Source organism: Typopeltis vanoorti, chromosome 10 (genome assembly GCF_054136105.1).
Source record: "Typopeltis vanoorti isolate ZY-2024b chromosome 10, IOZ_Tvanoo_1.0, whole genome shotgun sequence".
In the NCBI taxonomy this organism is placed as follows: domain Eukaryota; kingdom Metazoa; phylum Arthropoda; class Arachnida; order Uropygi; family Thelyphonidae; genus Typopeltis; species Typopeltis vanoorti.
In genome coordinates, this window is record NC_143558.1 from 27,463,214 (window position 1) to 27,487,070 (window position 23,857).

The following is a 23,857-nucleotide window of genomic DNA, read 5'->3' on the forward strand; positions in this document are numbered from 1 at the left end:
ACTCCTTGAATCTGACTTAGAGGTGATACTAAATACAGGCAGAGCAGTGATTATAGCCGGAGATCTTAATGCCAAACACTCAGTCTGGAACAGCAGAAACTCAAATATTAATGGAAGAATACTCAACTCTTACACCACTTCAAGAAATATAACAGTAATAGGACCCACTGAACCCACACATTATGAAGCTACCGGACGTCCTGATGTACTAGATATAGCTATATTAAAAAACATAGCGCACAGCTATCAGATACAAGCAATCAACGACTCAAGTTCTGATCATAACTCCATCATATTACAACTAGGCACCATACAAGATTTAACAGAAAACACCACCGCATTTATAAATTGGAAACAACTTCCCTCAGCCTTCCAGGAAAACCTTGGTCCAATACCGCATATAACATCTGCTGAAGATGTAGAAAAAGCAGTGAAGACTCTTGAAAAACAACTGCTGACAGCTATAACACAGGTAACAAATATAACCAAATGTACACCATCAAATAAACTTCCACAGGATATAAAACGTCTTATCCAAGAGAAAAACAGATTAAGTAGACAATATCAGAGAACAATGGACCCAGCGAATAAACAAGCAGTCAACAGAGCAACAAACCAGGTTCGATATGCCCTAAAGGACCACCGTAACCAACTTTGGAATAACAAAATTCTCCAATTAAACACAGAGGATCAATCAATATGGAAAATGATGAAATCACTCCGTTCAAAGCATTTTACATTTCCTCCAATCCGAGGTGAATCTAATGTTGTCTACAACGACGAGGAAAAAGCTGAAGCATTTGCTAACAGTTTAGAAAAACAATGCAGCCCCAATTATATCAATACAGATATAAATTTCATAAGTAAAATTCACACCCAAGTGCGTAAAATAACTCAAAATGCCTCAATCCAATCCAATAACAAATCCGTGTCACCAACAGAAGTATATGAGATTTTAAGAAAACTAAATAACAAAAAGGCTCCGGGTCCAGATGGAATAACAAACAAGGTACTCAAGTTACTTCCTCGCAAAGGGGTTATGCATCTAGTAGCCATCATTAATGCCATCTTCCGGCTAAATTATTTCCCACAACGATGGAAAATTGCCGACGTTTTCCTAATTCCCAAACCTGGGAAAAATACACAGTTTCCTGAAAATTACAGACCAATCAGCCTTCTTTCATGCATAGGTAAGATAGCCGAACGTGCTATTCTCACACGGGTGCAAGAGGCAACAGATATCAACCATATAATTCAAGATGAACAATTCGGCTTTAGGAAATATCACTCCACAACGCTACAAATTTACAGAGTTATCGAACATATAACCCAAAGGTATGAATGGCACCAACACACTGGTGCAGTTTTTCTAGACATCACTCAGGCATTTGATAGAGTGTGGCATCATGGACTAATTTTTAAACTACACGAAGTTGGTATTCCATTGCCACTAGTGCTACTTATCAAGTCATATCTACACAACAGAAAATTTAAAACAAAACTCAACGGTATCAGATCTACAGAGAGGAGAATCACGGCCGGAGTACCTCAAGGCTCTCTACTATCTCCCCTGCTCTTCTCCATATACATGGCAGATCTCCCCAAACTGTCTCCAGCTATCACCGCTCTATATGCCGACGACACAATCATTATAGCCAGATCCCTCCGTCTACACCTGGCGACAATCAAGCTGCAGAGAGCAGTCAATGAATTGGAGGATTGGTACACCAAGTGGCGTATCGTAATTAATCCAAACAAAAGCTCTGCAGTACTTTTCACCAGACGTAAAGCAGAACCGAATACAAGCATACAAATGTTTGGTAAAATCATCCCTTGGCGCAATTCTACCAAATATCTGGGAATTCATCTTGATAGACGTCTAAACTTCAAGTCACATATGGATAGTGTTTCCACTAAGGCAAGTCAGACTATAGCACAGCTATATCCACTTTTGAACAGGAACAGCTTCCTAAGCATAAGCAACAAAATCCTCCTTTTCAAATCGGTAATCAGACCGCAACTAACTTATGCCTCTCCAACCTGGGGTCACACGACTAAAAGCAACATCAACAGACTTCAGATAATACATAATAAATGCCTAAGAATGGCATTTAATGCCCCATGGTTCATCAGAAACATCCAGTTACATCAAGAAGCCAATCTTCCAGATATTAAGACCTACATGACAAGCATTGCAGAGAAATTCTTCACAATCACGGATAATCACCCAAATCAGCTAGTTCGACAGGCAGCGGACTACAAGCCCTCAGATCGTTTCAAACACAAAAAACCAAAATCCTCCATCGCAAGAGAAAGCTGATACAGCCTCAATGCTCACAATGAGCGGGTAAATTACCCACAATAATCTCATCACCTACAATCTAAAATCCAGATGAAGGGATAAAGAGTCAAGGACTCAGTCCATCAACCAATTAAGTTCAAAGTTCGAAAGTTCAAAGAATTCATTCGGCATCATGCCTGTGATGCCGATTAAAAATGGTTTCTATTTGTCGCTTGTTGTGATTTTGTTTTCAGGTCCTCTTTTTTTATCTAAACTTGAAACTTTCCAAACCACTTCAGACCTCTGATAAGCGGGATGATGCTTTTTTATTTAATAAATAATAAAATTATATAATGCATCTTTAATTTTAATATGTTTATATTGTATATATTATAATAAATATAATTATAACAAAATTTTTTAATTACCATTTCATAACTAAACATAAATAATACACCATAATACACCATAAATTTATATTTCTACTTCAACTACGTACAATGGTACCTTGGTTTGCGAGCATAATTCGTTCTTTAAACGTGCTTGTAATCCAAAGCACTCGTATATCAAAGTGAATTTCCCCATAAGAAATAATGAAACTCAGATGATTCGTTCTAAAACTCAGAAAGATTCATATAAAAATGATTAATACAAAATACATATACCTTCGTATACCTTATATATATATACCTTTTTATAATTTTATTATTTAAATGATATACATAAAGTAATCGAATTTATTAATTACATTACAATTACATATTACAGTAATTGTATTGGGTAGGACTACTTTCATTGTCACTAACGGAATCACTGCTATCTGTCGACTCGTTTTCTTTTTGTGCTACTTTAACAAGGAACCTATCCAATGACACTTGCTTGTGCCTCCTTTTGAGGATTTCACGGAAATATGACATTGCATTGTCGTTAAAGAGATTCATCGCTCGCACTGCCACAGCCGTACTGGGATGTTGCTTTTCTACAAACTTCTGCACTGTTTCCCACATTTTACACACCTCCCTTATCTGATTTGAAGAGAGGGATGTCTCCGTCTTTTTTCCCTCCTCCTCCTCAGACAAGATCTCCTCCATAACATCTTGCTATTGCTCGCAATGCAGATCCATCAGTTCGTCGGTGGTAAACTCCTGGACATGTTCCTCCACCAGCACTTGAATGTCGTCCTCATTCACCTCCAGTCACATGGTCTTCCCCAAGGAAACAATTTCATTGACAACTGGCAGCTCCTATTCATGAGCAAAACCCTCGACACAATCAGGCCATAGTTTTCTCCAAGCAGAATTAAGGGTTCTCTTGGTGATTCCATCCCAGTTTTATCGATGATCTTGACGCAGTTTACGATGTGGAAATGATTTTTCCAAAACTCTTGGAGGATAAGGCTAGTTCCTTCGGTCACCTCGAAGCATCGCTGAAATAGTGCCTTGGTGTAAAGCTTTTTAAAGTTCGAAATGATCTGCTGGAGTAATGGAGTAGTGTTGGGAGGAAGGAACTTGAGCTTAATGAACTCGAATTCTTCCAGTAAGTCGTCCTCAAGACCTGGAGGATGAGCAGGAGCATTATCCATAACCAGTAAGACTTTGAATGGCAATTTGTTTCCTAAATGGTATTTCTTCACTGCAGGACCGAAGACCTCTTTAATCCACTCAACGAACAAGATACGAGTGACCTAAGCCTTGTCGGTGTACCTCCGCATAACGTTTAACTGGCTCTTCTGCACCTTGCATTTCTTGAAGGCTCGTGGATTCTCAGAATGATACACGAGCAGGGGCTTGACTTTGAAATCACCGCTTGCATTAGCACACAGCAAGAGGGTGAGACAGTCTTTCATAGGCTTGTGACCGAGCATTGCATTCTCTCCTGCTGTAATGTAGGTCCTCTTTGGCAGGTTTTTCCAAAAAAGCCCCGTCTCATCGCAATTAAAACTTGCTGCGGCAGGTAACACTCGGAAACCATGAGATTCTAGAACTCGGCAATGAACTCCTCAGCTGCCTTTGCGCCCGAACTCGCAGCCTCTCCGTGCCTCACAACATTAGGGATGCCACATCTCCTCTTAAAGTTATCAAACCATCCCCTGCTCGCCTAGAAGTCTTCTTCGTTTTCTGTAGACGTGCTGGCAGTTTACTTACGAGGTCGGCTTACAAGGCCTTTGCCTTCTCACAGATCAAGTTCTTGGTCACAGTATCACCTGCTAGATGTTTCTCGTTTATCCACACCAAAAGCAACTTTTCTACATCTTCCAAAGTAAGTGGCCGTTGCTTTGATACTCTCGTGACGCCTTTTGCTACATCTAGGCCCTTAGGTCTTCGTTCTTCTTTAATACTCTGCAAATCGTTGACGTAGACTTCTTATAAAATCTTGCGATGGCGGCCACTTGCATACCTTGTTCTTGCCTCTCGATGATTTCCTTCTTAACTTCCAGCGTAATCATCTCCTTCTTCTTACCGCCTTCCTTTTCAACCCTTTTCTTCATCGGGGCCATTGTCGTAGTACAGTTAATAAAGAACAGTCACTACATTTGGACACAAAATTAAAAAATGCTTTACGCACACACACACGTGGTCACAACGCTAGAACGAATGTTGACTATACGAATGAGGTATGCCGACTGAGACCGAGCATGCGAGACGATTACCCACAATCTCAAGCGGCTTGTGATCACGTGACGCTCGGCAGACAAAGCGTATAGGTAATACTCGTATTGCAATACCTCGCTCGTTTATCAAGTTAAAATTTATTAAAAATTTTTGCTCGTCTTGCAAAACACTCGCAGACCAAGTTACTCGCAATATAAGGTACCAATGTATTTCTAATCTTACGCAAAGCATATTGATATTGATGTATTGTTGTTTGCCAAATATTGAAATTATCAAACTGTCGTTGGCACACTTCAATTCATTTTCACTGCTTATGTATATCTGATTGTAGTTTTTTTTTTTTTCCGGTGTAGAATTTTTGTGATGAAGTCAATATAAAAACATTGCACGACGACTAATGTTTACAGTGAAAAAAAGAAAAAAAAAGACTTCGCTCAAATAAATAGGAGTTTGAGATTAGCAATGTGGGACTCAGCTTTTTATTTTCATGAGTGTTAGTGTCACTTACAAAAGTATTTAGGAATAATGATGAGCGATTATTGCGTTGGATTTGAATTTGGTGACACAGTGGCAGAGGTACACCATTAATCCCGAGAGTTTAATATAAAATGGCGTGATTATTCTAAATAATTACATTTCTTTAAACACGGAAGATATTCTATAATAACAAATAACACTATTTATTGATTATATTAAGATCCTTTCGAAAGAGTTATCGTAACTGATAACCTTATCATAAATGGACGCTATAGATCGGTTCATTCTAAATAGGCATTTTGATTATGCAACAGAAAAAAAAAAGAAGAGACCGTATGATGTATGGAATAAAAAAATAAAGCTAAAACACACATTAGGAATAAAGTTAAACTGAAATAAAGTACAAAAGTAAAATAAAAAAATAATAAACGAACTAAACAGATAAGAACTTAAAGACGAAACTCAATCTTTTCTCCATTTTTTTTTATAAAATTCTAGTTTATTCTGATACCAAAATAGAAATTTTTATCGAATACGGAATTTGAAGGCAAAACGGGTAGGTTAAACTGAACAAATGAGAACCCCCCCTAAGTTAATTGAAAGTGTTGAATGATTTTTCTGCGTTTCAAACCCACTTTTATCTCAGCGCATTCGTAGCGCGGTCCAGAGGATGTTACCACATTTGCCCTTCGGCTGTGAAGACCTGAGTTCAAGTCCTGTCTCGTACGACAGAAGCCTTTTATAATGGATTTCGGTTTCAAATTAATTAAGTGTTCTAATACGAATGCAAAATAGGCAAGACTGCTTTAAGAATCTATTCATTTCATCGATGTAATACTCTCTTAGCCTTTTAACTAGTTGATCATACAAGAACATAACTCGCAAAAGAAATCTTGATTACTCGATTTGTCTTCTCCCCCTAAAACCTGGGGATGCTCATATTCTGCACACTTTATGTTCGAAAGACTGTTCTTCGGACTGTTATTCAGTCAGAAGAACACACGCAGCTCACAAACCTAATACGCTATGCAGATAGAAAACTAATCAGGATGCAGATGGCAACAGTAATCAGACTTGCCATCTACACCCTTTAAAAAAACTAACATCTGGGCTTGAGAGTAGCCTGCGGTCAATTTCATAGTTTTAATACTCATAACAAAGATATTTCGTTGCATAATTTTTTTTTAATTATTCTACCAGTTCCTTACGTTCTAAAGCCTACTTCACCAAGACTATCGATTGTTTTTTTTCTTTTAATTTGAAAACATATAGTAGCAGAATGCATTGTGATATCGCATGTGATTGGTAGTTGATCTGTGCTATGAAATGGCGATTATAACTTACAATCATCTCCAAATTCGAAGAACCAACCCTATTTCTGAAGATTAAAGACTGCAGCCGCAAATTCAGAGGAATCAGCTTTTGACAATTTGTATAACTGAACGCTTTCGAGTAGAAAACGAGCAGGCATTCAAAATTATGAATCTCGCACAAAGAGATAACGTGGTAGCACTCAATAGGATAAAAGGAAAAAGGATTCGCTAAGCGAATTGTATTTGATTGGATTTCTTTTCGTGAAGGAATAAAACTGAAAAATTCTCAAAGACATCATCTACTCATTCCATCCCATTCATGTTCCTCCTCCTATCCAGGAGGTTGACTAGCGTGATGTGACTCATGGTTGGCAACGGGCATAACGACATGTGGTGAAGACTCCATTTCTTCCGTATATAGTCATAAGTATTCATTGCAGTAAATCCGGTGTGTGTTCACGGGCGGGTTTGCCTGTTCTGAGGAACAAAAATCTCGAGTTTCCTGGTGAAAAACTCTCTACTTCCGTACGAGACCGGCTAAGTCACCTTTAGTCGAAAGAGACTAGATAAAGGTTCCTCACGTCAAGGACGGGAATCGAACCCAGGTTCGATTCCCGTCCTTGACGTGAGGGAATCTAGACCAACGAGCAAATTTGCTGATATAACCAACACAGAATACATAATCGGCGCGCCACGACAGATCAGCTTGCAGGCTCCATTCAAGCACAAGTTGGTGGATATCTCGACAAACTGTGGGAAGACGTCTGCGACAAGTAGGCTGATACGCCCGAAGGCCTATGGTCTGCATTCCTTTATCGACAGCTCATCGTAGACCACGTTTTCAATTGTGTTGTATCCAAAAAAACCGAGCAAGACACTAGTGTGCCAATGTACTCTTTACGGATGAGTCGTTTTACTCTTATCTCCGATTCTAGATGACACTTGATCTGGTGTGAAAGTTCAATGCACTGTGAGAATATTCTTGAAAGTGGTAGATACGGCAGTGCTGGGATCATGGTGTGGATAGGCATTATGCTTAATAGACGCACCGGGTTACAAATGCTGGAAAATGGGACTATGACTAGTGAAAGATATTGCAACGAAGTTCTTCAACGTTGTTCCGTGGTGCTGTAGGCGAAGAGTTCATTTTTATGGATGACAACGCCGCACCTCATCGTGCACGAGCAGTGGAGAAACTTCTGGAGGCAGAGGATGTTAGTCGAAACTAGTGGCCAGTACACTTGCAAGATATCAATCCCTTATAACACCCTCGGGGGATGCAATGGGGAGACGCATCGCTAATCGAAATTCCCCCTCCAGAAATGAAACGAGGCCTTATCTTGCTCTGAAGAAGGCGTAGACCGATTTGCGTTAGGATTCCTGCATGATTTTGTTTTTGTGCTAAGCGTTGTACGAGGTTGTGAGAACTGCATCGCAATTCATGATGGATATATTCCGTACTGACATGTGTCTCTGCATGGTTTTCTGTAAGCACTGTGCATTAATTCCTTAACTACCTTCATAGGAAATTTGTAACTTTTTCCAAAACGTATTACAATTTAATTTGTACGAAATTTGTAAAACGTTTTTGTGTCATATGATTTATTAGTATGCTACCAATAAACGTCCACATTTGACTGTCTACATTCTCATGAAAATCTTTTCGTATCCAGATAAAAACGTAGTTCGTCCTTAGATTTATAAACCCTGTAACTTTATAAATACATCGAATAGAAGTCAATTTAAGAGGAAAATAAAAAGTAGGATTCACTTTAAAACTTTTTTGTCTCTTGAATTACACTTCTGCCTTGATATGCGTTTCATAAAAAGGTGTATTGAAATGAGTTTAAAATAATATTAGTAAATGAAATACTTTTGAGTTTTAACTAAATATTTCTTTAAGTATTTTATTTTATAAGTTATTTATATTATATTTATGAAATAAAGTAAATATTCATTTCTTTCACTTTTTAGGTTTTCAGTTCCCACGGTGTGAAAAGAAATAACTATGCATCATGTATTTTTCGCTTAAACTTCAAAGTTTGAATGGTGAGTGTGCTCTACGTTTCACGTGCAATATATATATATATATATATATATATATATATATATTGGAATTCTCTTTCGTTCATTAGCTTATTTTACACCCAGCCAACTTCTATGTGCATATCGCAAATCACCTCATGCTTAAAATACTGCTGGCATATTTGGGGTGGTGTCCTTAAAACCTCCCTTAAAATCCTTGATGCTGTCTAGGATCATTAGGCTCATAGATGATCCTCGCATTCAGATTCACTCCAATCTCTATCTCCCAGATGTAGTGTTTCATCACTGTGTCTATTCTTCAGGTGCTTCCATGGGCACTACTTCTGTGAATTGGCAACCATCATTCCTTCACTTTCAATTGCACCCGACTAAAGCAACAGCTGCTCAAAATTGCTTTACTGTGCAGTTGCAAACATCCCTAGCCTGCTTCTCCTCTTACTCTTTTATTCCCTCTCCCTCTGTTCTCTGGAACAGCCTTCCTCTTCAAGTATTCCCAAATAATTACAACTTGTAGCTCGTCAAAGAAAAAAAAAATCAATAAACTTTTATCTCCTTCATCTGTACCCCACACTGATGTGCGTATAGGTCTCTTGATGTAGGATGCTATATAAAACTACCGAATTTCATAGCAGGGATTTGGACCCTGGTAAGAGACTTTCACCCGGCATCCACCACACCCACACCTGTCCATCTGCTGGGTAGATGGTGTACCGTGATTCGTCGCTTTAACACAACTTCGAAGCTTCTACGTCTCAACACGCTGTTTGTACCATTGAAGACGCTGCATGTTGGTTCGGGTAATGTGGGACTTGCATGTTGCGGTCCTGCTATGGAACCCATTTTGGGAGCATCAGTTCTAAATGTTTTTGTGCAGATTCGTGTTCCAGTCCATGCCCGGAAGTCCATTCATCGTGTGGTTGACGAATGGTGGTTTCTACATATTATCCTTTGTAGCACGATATGGTAACGTTCTGTGAGTGTGGTTGGTCGTCTACTGTAGGTAACAGTTGAAGTCGACTCCCTGCACTTCCATCTCAGTATGACACGACTATATTTTGACCAGGGATGGCCCAATTGTTCAACAATTTGCTGAACAGATGGGCCTGCAGCATGGCTTCCTATCACAATGCCTCTTTCGAACTCCGTCAGTTCCCTTCTCCCAGTCATTTCACCCGGACTCAGTTGCAATGACTTGGGAGCATCGCATTCCTCTAATTTACACCCGAATTACCAAATTTCATTCTAAGTATTGAGTAAAACTTAAGTACTTAAGAACAAATTAAACCTATAATTTATTAACATAATATTTTTGTGCCTCATCACTTCGTATATAAGAAGGGACTCGGTTCTTGATGTTCATTTTTGAAACCAGCATCAGCTCTAATCCTGGATGAATATTAAATGCTCAATGCATATCTTATCGGCAACCTGATTCCCTTTTTGTTTTTCCTGTTAAACATTAAGTTTGCAACGTTTAAAGAGTGTTTTAATAATTACCAAGAAAGAAGTTAGAACGCCTTCCTGTTCTTTTATGCCAAAACACTCCTGGTAAATTGCTACAGGGTATTATTAATAAATGATATGGAAATATACATATTTTAGAAACAAATCATATTTTATTTTAGAAATGGCATATTTTAGAAATAAATGATATTTTTGAAAAAAATCTCATAACCAGAAAATCGAGAAAAAAACCACTATAACAAACTATGATGGAGATTAAAATATAATAATCTCGTTCCCAGTTAGCTTACTTCTCATGGCACGAAAAAGTACAATTTCCCCACTTCCAGAAAGTTTGGTTTCCGCTTCATTACTTTTCACTTTACACAATAATACGAGTGTTAGGCTTTAGATCTGCGAGGTGACAGCGGTTGTTTATGGTGCTCTCTCCTAAAAAAAAGCCTTGATTCATTGGTAGCTTGCACTCACTATCAGCGAAGGTGTCTGAAAAATTGAAAATCGCTGCTTTACAGTCGTCAAAAAGTCAGTTTTGACTAAATTAGTTCCACTTACTTCTCTTAGGGGATGGAAGGCATTAGCGAATTTTTAATCAACCACTTTAACAAATAAATCTTATAACTTTACTTGTTACCAAGTCTTATTGTGTAAATTCTAATTAGTGAGAAATGGGCCATCATTATCATCCTAATGCCACTCTTCTGTAATACGGCAAAAGTAAAATAATGGTGTTCATAGCGAACTGTTGGGACACCATTCTAAATATGGGAACAACAATCACTGGATGGATTTGTGATTTTTGTAGAGTTAATAATTTTTCGGAGGTAAAATAATACCTTCATTGAAAGTAAAACCTTCGTCTCTTAGATACTAAAGAGGAAACATTTGAAATATTTGTAATATGTTTATGAATAAAAATATAGGTTTTAGTTAGCAAGAGAAGAAATTTTGCTTCTTATCACGACATTTGATTGTTATCGAAATGCAAGACAGAAAGGGGTAAAAAATAAGTTTTTCATGCATTGAAATTACTAAAACGCCGTTTAGATTTACAAAGGTTGACATTCTGGAACTTTTGTTCATTTGTGTATTCTACAGTTCGGTAGAATAACTTGACGAGCAAGAAATTCTGACAGAATATGGCTATTGCATTATTTTTTGGTGGAACGTGTCACCTTAAGAGAAGAAATATACATTTGTTCTGTTACGTTTATCTTAAACTATGTTAACATTAGCAAAAGAACTGCGACTTATTGACATTTTCAACAACGTAAATAAAGAACATAACATTTAAAACACAGAGATTTGAAACTCATAACTTTACGTCGAATATTGGATTTTATCATTTTATTTGTTTTATGACCATTAATTAACAAAGAGTTGGTCACAAAGATTTTTCACAAGCACTAAATATCCATCGTGAAATGATTAATAATTCGTATTCTAATATGCATTTTTATCTGTTCTTTGAATCTAGGTTTATAAAATAAAATTAAATATATTGTCTTATTTAACAATAAAATCAATAAATATAAATCTATATTTTTTTATTTTTCTTCTACAACTTGCTATTATTATTATTATAAAGACATAAAGGAAACCTTTCACCTGATCACTGAAATGGTAGACAATACACACAAAAGTCACCGCCTCTGAAACTATAAAACAGATTTACTTGCGATCCCAAACCCCTCAACCAGTTGGCAAACAACTTTAATCAGCAGTTTGTGAACTTTCTCCGTAGAGTGCAGAATGCATTCTCTCCCCCCCCCCCCCACACACACAAAGAAATATTCTCCATTACAACTACGGGCAATCCATCAATGACAAGCATTCAAAGTTCTTAAAAGAACTTGGAGATGGACTGAGTCCTTGACTCTTTATCCCGTCATCTTAATGAAGAAAATCTGTGTGGATGGGGTGTTATTGAGTTGAAGGCTCTAGTCATGGCTGGGTAACGGCAATAGCCGAGCCTCAGTTAAAACTTCATTGGCTACAGCATTGCCATTTGTTACCCTGGGAGTCCTGAAAAGGACCTTCTAAACTTACCCTATTTTCGCCTCTACTCTTTTATAAGGACTGGCTTAAAGGGGCGAAGCAAGAATGCTTTTCATCTTCCCCGTTATCTGTAGAGGACAGTGTGGGATAAGGTGTTATTGAGCAATTAAAGCTCTGATCATGGCAATACTGATTGAAAGAAATTTGTTTCTTATACATTTCAGTGAAACTCTTGCCAAAGTGCATTACACACGGGAAAAAGAAAAAAAGGGTTTAATTGTATAGGCTCCTTTACGTTGATAACCACTAAATTATTCGTTCTTATCAGCATTCTCTTAACATGGAACTACCCTCTCCTCATCCACACTACCCTCTCCTCATCCACTACCTTCTCTCTCCATGTTTATATTCCAATCACTCCAAATGCTCATGGGCATTGCCTATGAACATCGTGCAAGCAGTTGTCTGCCTCCTCCCCAACCTACAACGTTTTTAAGAAAGAAATACTCCCCCCCACAACCTCAACCACCAAGATATTTCTCTGCCCACACATGCTTTGGTTTGTATATATAAGCAAACCAAATGAGAGCGGCCCTTCCATGATTACAAATGGAAACATCAAAGTCACACTAAACAAGAAGCTGTCCCTATCCTCTCCTCCCCTATGAATAGTATCAAATTTATCAATCGAAAGAATTCACTATCGAAAACAAGCTTTTCATCTCCGTGCAAGCTACTCGGAAACATTCTCTCACTGTCTGAGAGAAATGCGTCCATTGGTTTCCTTCGAGGATAAAGGAAAAACGCTAAAAACATACCTCATTGAGTTAAGAATCCTTCGAAGAGGAAATTCTGGGCAATTACACACGGAAAGGTTTGACAATGTCACTCAGACATGCAGAGACTCACAGCTTATGCGCATCTATGGTATAATATGTTTATACCATAGAGAAGCAGTAAGATATCACTTCAGATTGCAGTCATATCTCCAAATATTTTCTTCAGTTAACCACACAGTATCTGCTGTGAAAGCACTGGTAGCCGACTTTTATATACAAGACTTATTGTTATGTTTATTTTTGATAGCAACAGCTTACAAAGAATTAACAATGCAGCACAAAGACGCAAGAAAATACATACATTGTTTCGAAATACGTTTTATAATTTGTATTATTTATCTTTAACAAATTCTAACAATATTTTAACAACATTAATTCGTTGTTGTTCACGACATCTTGTGGATATAGAATGCATGGAATCATCCTGGTATTAGGTAGACTAGAGATATTCAAAAAATCATCCGTTGTTATAAGCTGATTTGTGGTAAAATCCTAAGTAATAACAATAAAATACCTAGTGAAAACTGTACGAGATTCGAATAGATTTGCAATAATAATAAAAAACCAAGAGCTTTAACGTGTGTACGTTTTTAATATATAGTAATAGATATATCTCCATGACAAGACTCGCTATCCCCATAGTTACCAGCATGAGTAAAAAAAAAAAAGGACCAAAATAGATAAATAAATAAATAAACGTTTTCCAACAGCCGCTAATATTTGCAAATTTAAAAGAATGGAACGATCGCTTAACTGTGAGTATCATGACGCTTGTTACTTAAAGTCTCCACAAAGTTGTGCAAGGTAATAGAAGATTCTTTTAATAGAAGACAGCTCTGTAACAGGCCATTAGCCCTAACACGTAGAAGGAGAAGAAAGATAACCCGGTTATGGGTGTAATTCCTGGCATTTCACAGCTACTATCATATGTTTTAGATGTGTGTTCGAAAGGCCATTTTGCCTATTCTGAAAGATGAAAAACTTGAGTTTCTGAGAGAAAAAAACTTCACTTCCACATGTCCCTGTCTAATTCACCTTTTTACTGAAAAGCCTGACGAAGTCTCATATCACAGATGCAATTGTAATCCAGGTTTGGATTGCAATTGCATCTGTGATATGAGACTGTGATATGAGACAAACAAAGTTATCCATAACTGTTACAATTTTGTTGCCGAAACTGAAAACCTTTTAATGGCATAGAGTGATGACTACATCGAATGGCGTTCGCTAAAGCCAAACTATTAAAGATAACTTTTGTTTACAGAATTATTCAACATTTTTTGTTTGTGTATCTGGCATAAATAAAATATTTATTTATTTTATTTATGTAAAATTATATTCACTCTTTACTGCAATATTAAACATAATCCTTAATATGTGCTCGATGTTATGTTTCTTTTAATCTCTAATTTTCTTTTAATTTTCAATTAAGTGATTACATGCACTGTGGCAAAATGAACTACTTGTTTTTTTTCCATAATGACCAAAGAAGTGAGCATGGGTGCAATTCCATCAGATTCCATCGTCTCAAATTACTGAATTCTTCATCTTCTTAATTCCTTACGTGTTAAGGTTACTTCCCTGTTACAGCGCTATCTTAAGCCCTTGTAAGTCGTACCCTTTCCGAGGATAAGGTGACTACCCCTATGGCTACCGGTATGTTCTACGGCTGTGCTGCGTGTGTTCACAAGCCGGTTTGCTCAAATTATTAATTCAAATTAATTATATGAATAATTACCGTGTGATGGTACAGCGTAAGTTCCCTTTTTACTGGTATGTACGGCACCATCTAAGTCCCCCCAATTATCCGGGCTCCGGAACCGGCACAGCTGACGAATCAGGCTTGTGGCTGGGTCAGTATTCCTGACTGTAATCCTTGTGTGTTCACAGCCGGTTTGCCTGCTTGCGGGATGAAAAACCCCATATAAACTGCGTGAAAAAACCCTACTGTCCACGCCCAAGACCGGCTAACTTGGCTATGGCTGAGGAAAATCATTAAGCTCCTGACGTCGTTGACGAGAATCGGACTTAGGACACTCCTTCCCCAGGCATATGGTTGCGAAGCGCAAAGCCACTAGGCTAACCGCGAGGACATTAATTTTAATAACTAACGCTAAGTAATTTGTTACGATTGCTATATCACCAATAACGCATGAGTAAAATCTTCAACAGAACATAATACAGTTAAGACGTATACACTGCAAAATAAACCAACACATCACTTAGGTGCTCCATAAGATTATCAATATTTTATGTGCTTTTAAATGTTTAAGTCACGTATAGAGAAATTAATCACTATATTTACATTAATTATATTTTTATTTTAGTTAGTTTATATTAATTAGTATAAATATTAATTAACCATTAATATTTATACTAATGATAACACAGCTAAAACCAAGTATATGGCAATTCGCAAAAAACAGCAACATAACCTACATTTAAGACCACAACGGGATTCGAAATGTACGAATTATTTCGCAGCAATGATTACAAAGGTGGAAGAACAGTTGTGGAAATAAAATCAAGAAGAGCTAAGGCAAAAGAAGAGTTTTGGAATAATAAATTGTTAATGACTTCTTGAAGAAGTAAACACACTACAATAAGAATAATAAGATCCCGTGTATGGTACACGTTTAATTGTGGATGCGAGACGTGAAAATTTACAAAATCCATAATCAAGAAATTGCAGGCTTTTGAGATGTGTTTCTAGATGAGAACGCACAAGATTTCTTCGAAGGAGGAAAAAATAATGAAGAGGTATTTAAATTAATGGGAACCAAAAAAGCACTCATCGAAGACCTTCACTTACTCTGGAATTACTGAAGGGAAAAGTAGAGGGGAGAAAATATCCTGGTAGAACAAACACTTCTTGGGTTGATGATGGAAAGAAATGATGGGAAACAAGAGCTATTAGGATAGAAGGAATCACATAGGATAAGAAACTCTGGCGCACTTTGATTGCTGACCTAAATTATACACATCGTAACACTGTACGGTCACATTCCATCTCAGTACCACCGATTGTTGATCTGGGATGGCTCAATTTTTCAATAATTTGCGCAACAGATAGGCTTCCAAAATGCATCTTATCACATTTCTTTCAAACTCCATTAGTGCACTTCTCGAAGCCATTTCATCTGGACACAGTTGAACTGACTTGGGAGAATCACATTCCTCCAGTTTATACCGGCTACAAACACCTGGCTCGTTGCACAGAAGATGTGCCTTGCCAATGGCGATGTCCGTTAACTTTATTTTTTGTATTCAACAATTGGAGGGAATTTCTCTTAAGAATGTTACTTAAGTGACGTCTCTACACACACACACACACACACACACACACACACACACACACACACACACACACACACACACACACACACAGAGAGAGAGAGAGAGAGAGAGAGAGAGAGAGAGAGAGAGAGAGAGGCTTGTACATCGTGGTTTCTTCACTTATACTCAGATCAGTTTTATTGCAGATGAAATATGACTACTCCTTGTTAACTCCATTGCACTGAACCGTACGTTCAAGATCTCATACCTTAAAAAATTACACATCTTTTAAATTCAAATACGTACATCCTTGAGTGTGAAATACTTCCACATGTTATTAGGAGCAATGGATGGCTTAGTTGAGATTTTGAATCCCTGAATCAGCTACGGCTATGAGACGAGTGTATTATATCTTTTAATTGCGTGTGTTCTTCTTCTTGTCCATTTTCTCTTTCGTGAGATGAAAAATTGCAGGGAAAACATCTGCTAACTCCTTATAAGCCTGCATTAGTCACATTCAATAACTCCCCCATTGCCGGTCCCAAGCCCGGAAGAGAAAGGAGGAAGGGTGTACTTGTGGTTAGCAACCACAGCATGTAAAAAAGATAGTTCTACACAGAAACCTCAATCATTGTTGGAAAAGTGACAAAAAACCAAGAGGGAGACGTTCTGGGAAAAATGAAGCAAGCCAGTAAAAGACCCACATGGGGGTAGGCTGAGCGGAAAACCACAAGAAAAAACGCTTCAGACCAAAACGTCTAACCAAAATTGGATATTGGAATATTAGGACTTTTGACTAAAGTAGTAAAGCTAATTTACTAATTTTATATCTATCTATCCATTACTAACCATAGAAATGGATAGATACAAAATAGAAATGCTAGGCCTAAACCAGACAAGATGTAATGCATAAGTCAAACCGAAGAAATCCAACTAGCAACAAACAAATGCATTTTATATTCTGGAAACCAGAACGAGGATGACACACATAACAAAGGTGAAGCTGTCATGCTAATCCAAAAAACAAATAGACCATAGTCTAATAAACAGATCTTGGAGAACCTCTTTGACTGATGTAAGAGTTTGGAGAGGTGAGGATGTCTTCACGGACACAACTTATTATTGATTGCAAAAATAATAATGAAACTAAGAAAAATATCTAAACAAAAGAACCAAAGAATTAAATATAATATATCCAAACTGAAAAACAAGGATATAAAAGAGAACTATAAAGTAACATTAAGGAATAAATATGGAAACCTTATAGAACAACATAAGGAAATAGACATCGAAGAGAACTGGTAAAAATAAAGAATATGTTTAATAATACTGACGAAGAAGTTCTGGAAAGGCAGAGCAGGAATCACGAACAATGGATCTCTGAAAAAACTATCAACGTATGTGAAGAAAGGAGAGCTTTATAGAATACGCTTCTGCAAAGCACAGAGAAAATGAAAGAAACAGGATAAATGAAAGATACAGGCTTAAAATAGACAGGTAAAAAGTACAAGGAAAGAGAGAATGTATGTAATGTATGTAATAACGGTAACAAATGTATGCTATGTAATAAAAAAAAAAATTATTAGAAAAGATGAAAAGATATTTTAAAGATATATCAGAAAAGATATTTATCACAGAAGATGGTAGCCCTCTGGATGATAGCCCTTTGTATATCCTCCGTAGTTCCTCCTTGTGTGTTTAGCACACAAGGAGGAACTACGGAGGATATACAAAATAGAATCCAGGAAGCAAAGATTGCCTTCAGTATGATGAAGAAAATTTGGTAGTCCTGAGTAATAAAATTAAAAACCGAAATTAAACCAGTTTTACTATACGGAGCAGAGACATGGTCATTAACAAAGGAAAGCATAAATAAAATAGAAGTCTACATAAACAAATGCTTGAGGAACATACTAGGAATATACTGGCCAAATAAAAGAACAAACAATTCTTTGGGAGAGAACAGGTCAAGTCAGGATCAGAAATGGAATCATTAAAAGAAAATGGAGTCGGATAGTCACACAATCAGGAACTAACCCACATAAAGAAAGAGCAAAAATTGTACTAGAACGGAATCCCCCAGGGCAAGAGCTAGATCCAGGATAACATGGAAAAGAGAACCAGAGACAGGACTGATGGAACGTTCCTGGAAAGAGATTAAAAAGAAGCATTGAATAGTCAGATGAAAGTCAATGGTTGAGGCCCTATGCTCTGCAGGGAGCGAAAAGGATAGGTAAGGTAAGTTATATTCAGTATAAAAGACCTTTTAATGATTACAATTAGGCTGTTGGTTCGAATCCCACCGATTATGATGTTTTCCGGTAGAAGTTGAGTTTGATCATCTGGTGATAGACTCTTTTAAGCTTAAATGGAGGTGTGAGGATGCACAAGAAAGGTTCAGTATGTGATCTTTATAGCAGGAAAGCTGGAATACCAAATTTAACCCACTGTGGTACTAAAGTACGATACTCTTACCAATAACTTGTGAGTGGTGGTGGATAGATATAAAGTGTTGCCACGTTTCGAGATGTAAATAATAAACTTATTAGTATCAATAATTATAATACAAAATTATATGACCGAAATTGTCTTTCAACATCAATCATATAAAGTAATACCACAAAAATGCAGGGGTTACCTGTTGTCATAAGAAAACTCTGCATAATGGTTGAGAGTAGGCATAAAACTGTTCATAGATGCATAGATAAGGGTTGCAAGCATATACTTCAGGCCATTCTGCGTTATTTGGAATTTTTGTGAGACTTACATGAATGGTAAAATAACTGATTGTTACACTAAATTGTGTTCTTCATAATTTCGGATTTTATATTTTTATTAATAAAATCATAATGGAATTATAAAATGCTTTATTATAATTTTAAAATTTCAAACATGTACAAATTTTCTACAAAATTTTTATAAAACTATTTACATCCCAAAATATTTCATAGATAATCTTATAGATAATTTTGGATTCAATTAAAATATTAGAATTTAGTTATATTCTGCTTATTCCTATATTTTCCATTTATATTATGAACTTGAAAGTTCAATAATAATATTTCTGTTAATATCAACAGCTTGTTTAGTTCAAGAAATTCGAATTAATCCAACCGAGTTAGCGCTGATTCTTCTGTTAGGCCAAGCAGTGCACCGAAATTCTATCTGTTTTCCTAACTAAGAATTTACATTCAGCTGTGATGTTTTTAATGATCATTGGAGGAAACAGGATTTTCTTTCTCCTCAGGAAGATAATTTCATAGAAAGATGCCTACAAGAAATTATAAGTAATAAATGTTGAATTGATATTCGAGTTTCTCGTTTGCACAGTTGAATGCGTTTCTTCAGTCCTGCTAGACAAGAAAAATAGGAAGTCAAAGGGATACTCTTGAAGAAAAGTAGGCAAAACAGCCATAAAAATAAATTAATATTTATTTAGAGGGTTAACAGGGAAAATTTTCAAGAAATAATATCAGAAATAGGAAGCATTGTAGAAAATATTTCTAATCACAGATCTTATTCTTCCCATAATGAGCACATCACGTTCCAAAGATATCTTTTATTATTATGTGTCTACCACGTGGAAATGTCAATTTTAACTTGATGCAGGTACTGCAAATAGTTTTTTTATCATTTTATATTTATTATAAGATGAAGAAATAAATTAAAATGACAAATACATTTCTTAATTTATACATTTCTTAATTTAAACTTTATGTTTTAGTCCTTATAAGGACTGGCTTAAAGGGGCGAAGCAAGAATGCTTTTCATATTCCCCGTTATCTGTAGCGGATAGCGGACAGTGTAGGGATAAGGTTATTGAGCTATTATTAAAGCTCTGATCATGGCAGGAGGGTAACAGCAATAGCCGAGCCTCAGTTAGAGCTTCATTATCTATCTACAGCATTGCTATCCATTACCCTCCAAGGGTATTGGATTGAATGAATCAATCACCGCATCTCACGGTCGATTGATTCACCAAACTTTATGTTAAAATTAATTTGAAATAAATGTATTTATGTACTAAAATACTTTTAAGGGTGTATTTAAAAATCCACACTATTACATTCGTATGTATTCTTTAAATACTTTTCTTTGATAAAGTACTGCCTTTTAATAATAGATAATTGAATGTTTCAAAAATGGGATTGGTTACCATGAAAACTAATCAGGAAACAGCCAATGGAATATTTCTGCCAAAACTCCTACTTTTAATTACATACTTGATCAGCTGTATATGAGAGGGCGCTGTAGTCCTTGATGTCATCGATATGTTTTTTCAATTCATATGGAACCAATAACAGTAAAGCAGGAAGTGCAAACTTATTGAAGGTTATTCGACATTATTAATATTTCTTACGTTAGTTAAGCTAAATTCATACTCAGATTTTCCTGTTAATAAATGACCTTTTAAGTTATGCGGTATACATTAGAAATGTGTTCCTTCTTACAAGTGATCTCATAGTTATTAAATTACTCGTAAAATTATTTGAATAATACGGACTAATATCAAAAGTGTTATAAATATTGGATATCGTTAATAAAATGCAGTATTGGCTCATTTTTCAGTAATGAATTATATTCTCTTCTTATTATTTGATACTGAATGATAAAGACACATTAAGCAGATGTACTGCGAGCCCTTCAGAATCATCATTAGGTTATTTTACTTAGTGTTTTTGTGTTTATTATTGGTATAAAATTGACTGATTGTTATGACAACCAACTTACGATTTTTTAAAAATAAAATATCTTAAAAAACATAGAAATAAATCTTATTTACAGTCAGAAATTAACAAAGTGTTTTCCTACTTTAGCCCTAATAAGAGGTCAACGTATGCTCCAAAATCACTGAAAACATCGCGTAGAATTCTCACATGGTGGCGAATTGTATTATTACAGTTTTCCAAACCATGGAACCCATCATCGGTTTTTTTATTTGCGTTGGAGGAACTCGGTCAAACTGCGTTTTTTTTTTTTTTTTTTTTTTTTTTTGCGCAATTGAACTTTTCATCATTTCAGGAATTTGATATATATATATATATATACATATTTGACTGTGTGTGTGTTTTGAAACGATGAACTTTCGAGTCGGTAGTGAGTGATTCAAAATTGTTTCCATCTATCTGGATTACCACATATAATTGAATTCCTCACATGACACTATTCCACGTCGCACAGCAATAATTATAAACATCTGCCAATTAAAAATTCCAAATCTGTATGAAATCAATGGCGTGTGCGTAAAGAAAAAAAAATGAGCTCATACTGGATTTGAACCCTTGATCTCTCGCATTTTCAACGAGAATCATACCCATAGAACAAGAAGCCGCATCATACGAGTTGCTGTTTACAAATAATTTTATATTCTTTTTTTTTCCCTCATATAATTTTGTATATGATATAAACCAATAACTTTCTTAATGATATAACATGAACACAAATTACCTACACAATTTCAAAAAAGAAGAAGAAGAAGAAGAAATATTTAAAAAATAAAGCAGTGTTGTTTGATGTAATTTTCGTTATTCTATGGGTGCTGACATAATTAGATTTTAAAATTTATTGTTTCTTAAATTTGGTTTGAAATTACCTTCTTGTGTCAGTCATCCATTTAGCGAATTTATCTATTCCACGAATATCTCATAAAGTAATTATTATTATTTTTTTGATTAGAGGGCGCTGTGTAGGCATTTGAACGGGGGCACGTTTATATCGCTGCTCCCATTTTTTTATAGTTTTACAGTGGTTCCAACTCCTGTTTTTAATTGAAAGTGTTCCCAAGTAACTCTACTTGTCACGCTGAAGACAGCGATGCTATCTTTACAATCATACTACAGTTGCTCAAGGAAAGAAAGGTGAATCATGAAGTGCATCAAATGTCTGGAGGATTTATCGTCCGACGGAAATCAAATAACCTGTATGAAATGCAGTAGGATTCTATACTTAAAATGCCAGCTTTTCAGAAACAACCTGGCAACGTAAATTCGATGGAACATGCAAGGAATGGAAGTGCCTACTCTGCAGGAAAAACAAAGAAACGCACCTAAGGCAGTCACCTACGATGCAGCCGATTATACCAGAGGCAAAATCAGACGACGAACTGAGCAGACAAATACAGGTGAGTCCTATAATTTGAACTCTTTAAATATACTAATAGAAAACGGTCTACAGACAATAAAAGCCAGCCTAGTAGATATTGTGCAAGAACTCTTTGACAAACAGAACGTACAAATAAAAAATAAATCTCGCGAACGGTAAAAGACATTAAAACCAGCACTAACGCACTAACTGACAGGCAACACAATTTTATGAAAGAGACATCCGAACTCCGTCTAAAACTACAATACGAACGTTTAAATCAGCAACAACATAAAGAAGATCTTGTCATAAACGGTCTTCCTGAAACTGCACCTACAGAAAACCTCAGAGATGTAGTTTTAAAATTAGGCCATGCAATTGATATATCCCTACAACTTAACGACATTCAGACCGTAAATCGTATTCCTAGGAAGAGCAAAAAACAAGGCTTGCATCTACCTGCATCAGTCATAGTTCGTCTTACAAGCAAATACACAAGAGACAATCTCATAAAAGCCAGCAGACAGATAAAACCAGTTGCCAAGGACTTGAACGCATTGCAAGACAACACATTAATCTTCCTATCCGAATATTTAACACCATTCAACCAGAGTCTGTTATACCACGCAAGAAAAGTAAAATCAGAAAAAAATTACCAATTTTTTTTAATCAGAGATGCAAAGATATTCTTGAGGAAGTCGCTAACCTCAAAGCCGATACAAATTAAAAGCTAGAAGACATAGAAAGGCTACTACAGAAAAAAAGAGTCTCCTAATTAGTTCAAAAAGAAGACCACAATAAAGATGAATGTGAACCATCAAGACAGATGCAATAACACCAGAATATATCAGCTATTTCACTTTGATCAGACCTTTCAGATCATTCATTTGACCTCTCAAACATCAGTCTATTTCCAACACAGCAATCAGATCAATAAAAAAATATCTAACCGGTGTCATCCTCAGATAAGCTCATTAAAAAGTTTCGAGGATGAAAGCTGAGACATTACATCTCAACCGAGATAAACAGAAAGTAAAAAAAAATTATTACATTGAAGTGCTGTAGTTACAGTGCTTAAATACACTAAAAGAAAAAATTGTAAAATATATATAACTTATTATTACACTACAAATGCTTTTAAAAAAACGTAATCTTATTCATTTGCAAACTATAAATTACCATCTATAGTAACTATTATTAACGCATTATACAAAAAATAGAAAATTTGAATGAAATTCATTGTTAAAAAAATAGAACAACATGTTTTGTAAATTAAAAGAAAAATACCATTATTATTATTACGTGTGTAATTTTTAGAATTTTTAAATTTTATAATTTCTATAATTTTATAATGTAATTCTTATATGTATGCAAGACATAATAAAGTGTTTTAAAAATTATTACTTTTTCTTCGTAATAAAGAAATTTGAAAATAGTGAAAAAAAAAATATTATTATTATTATTATTATTATT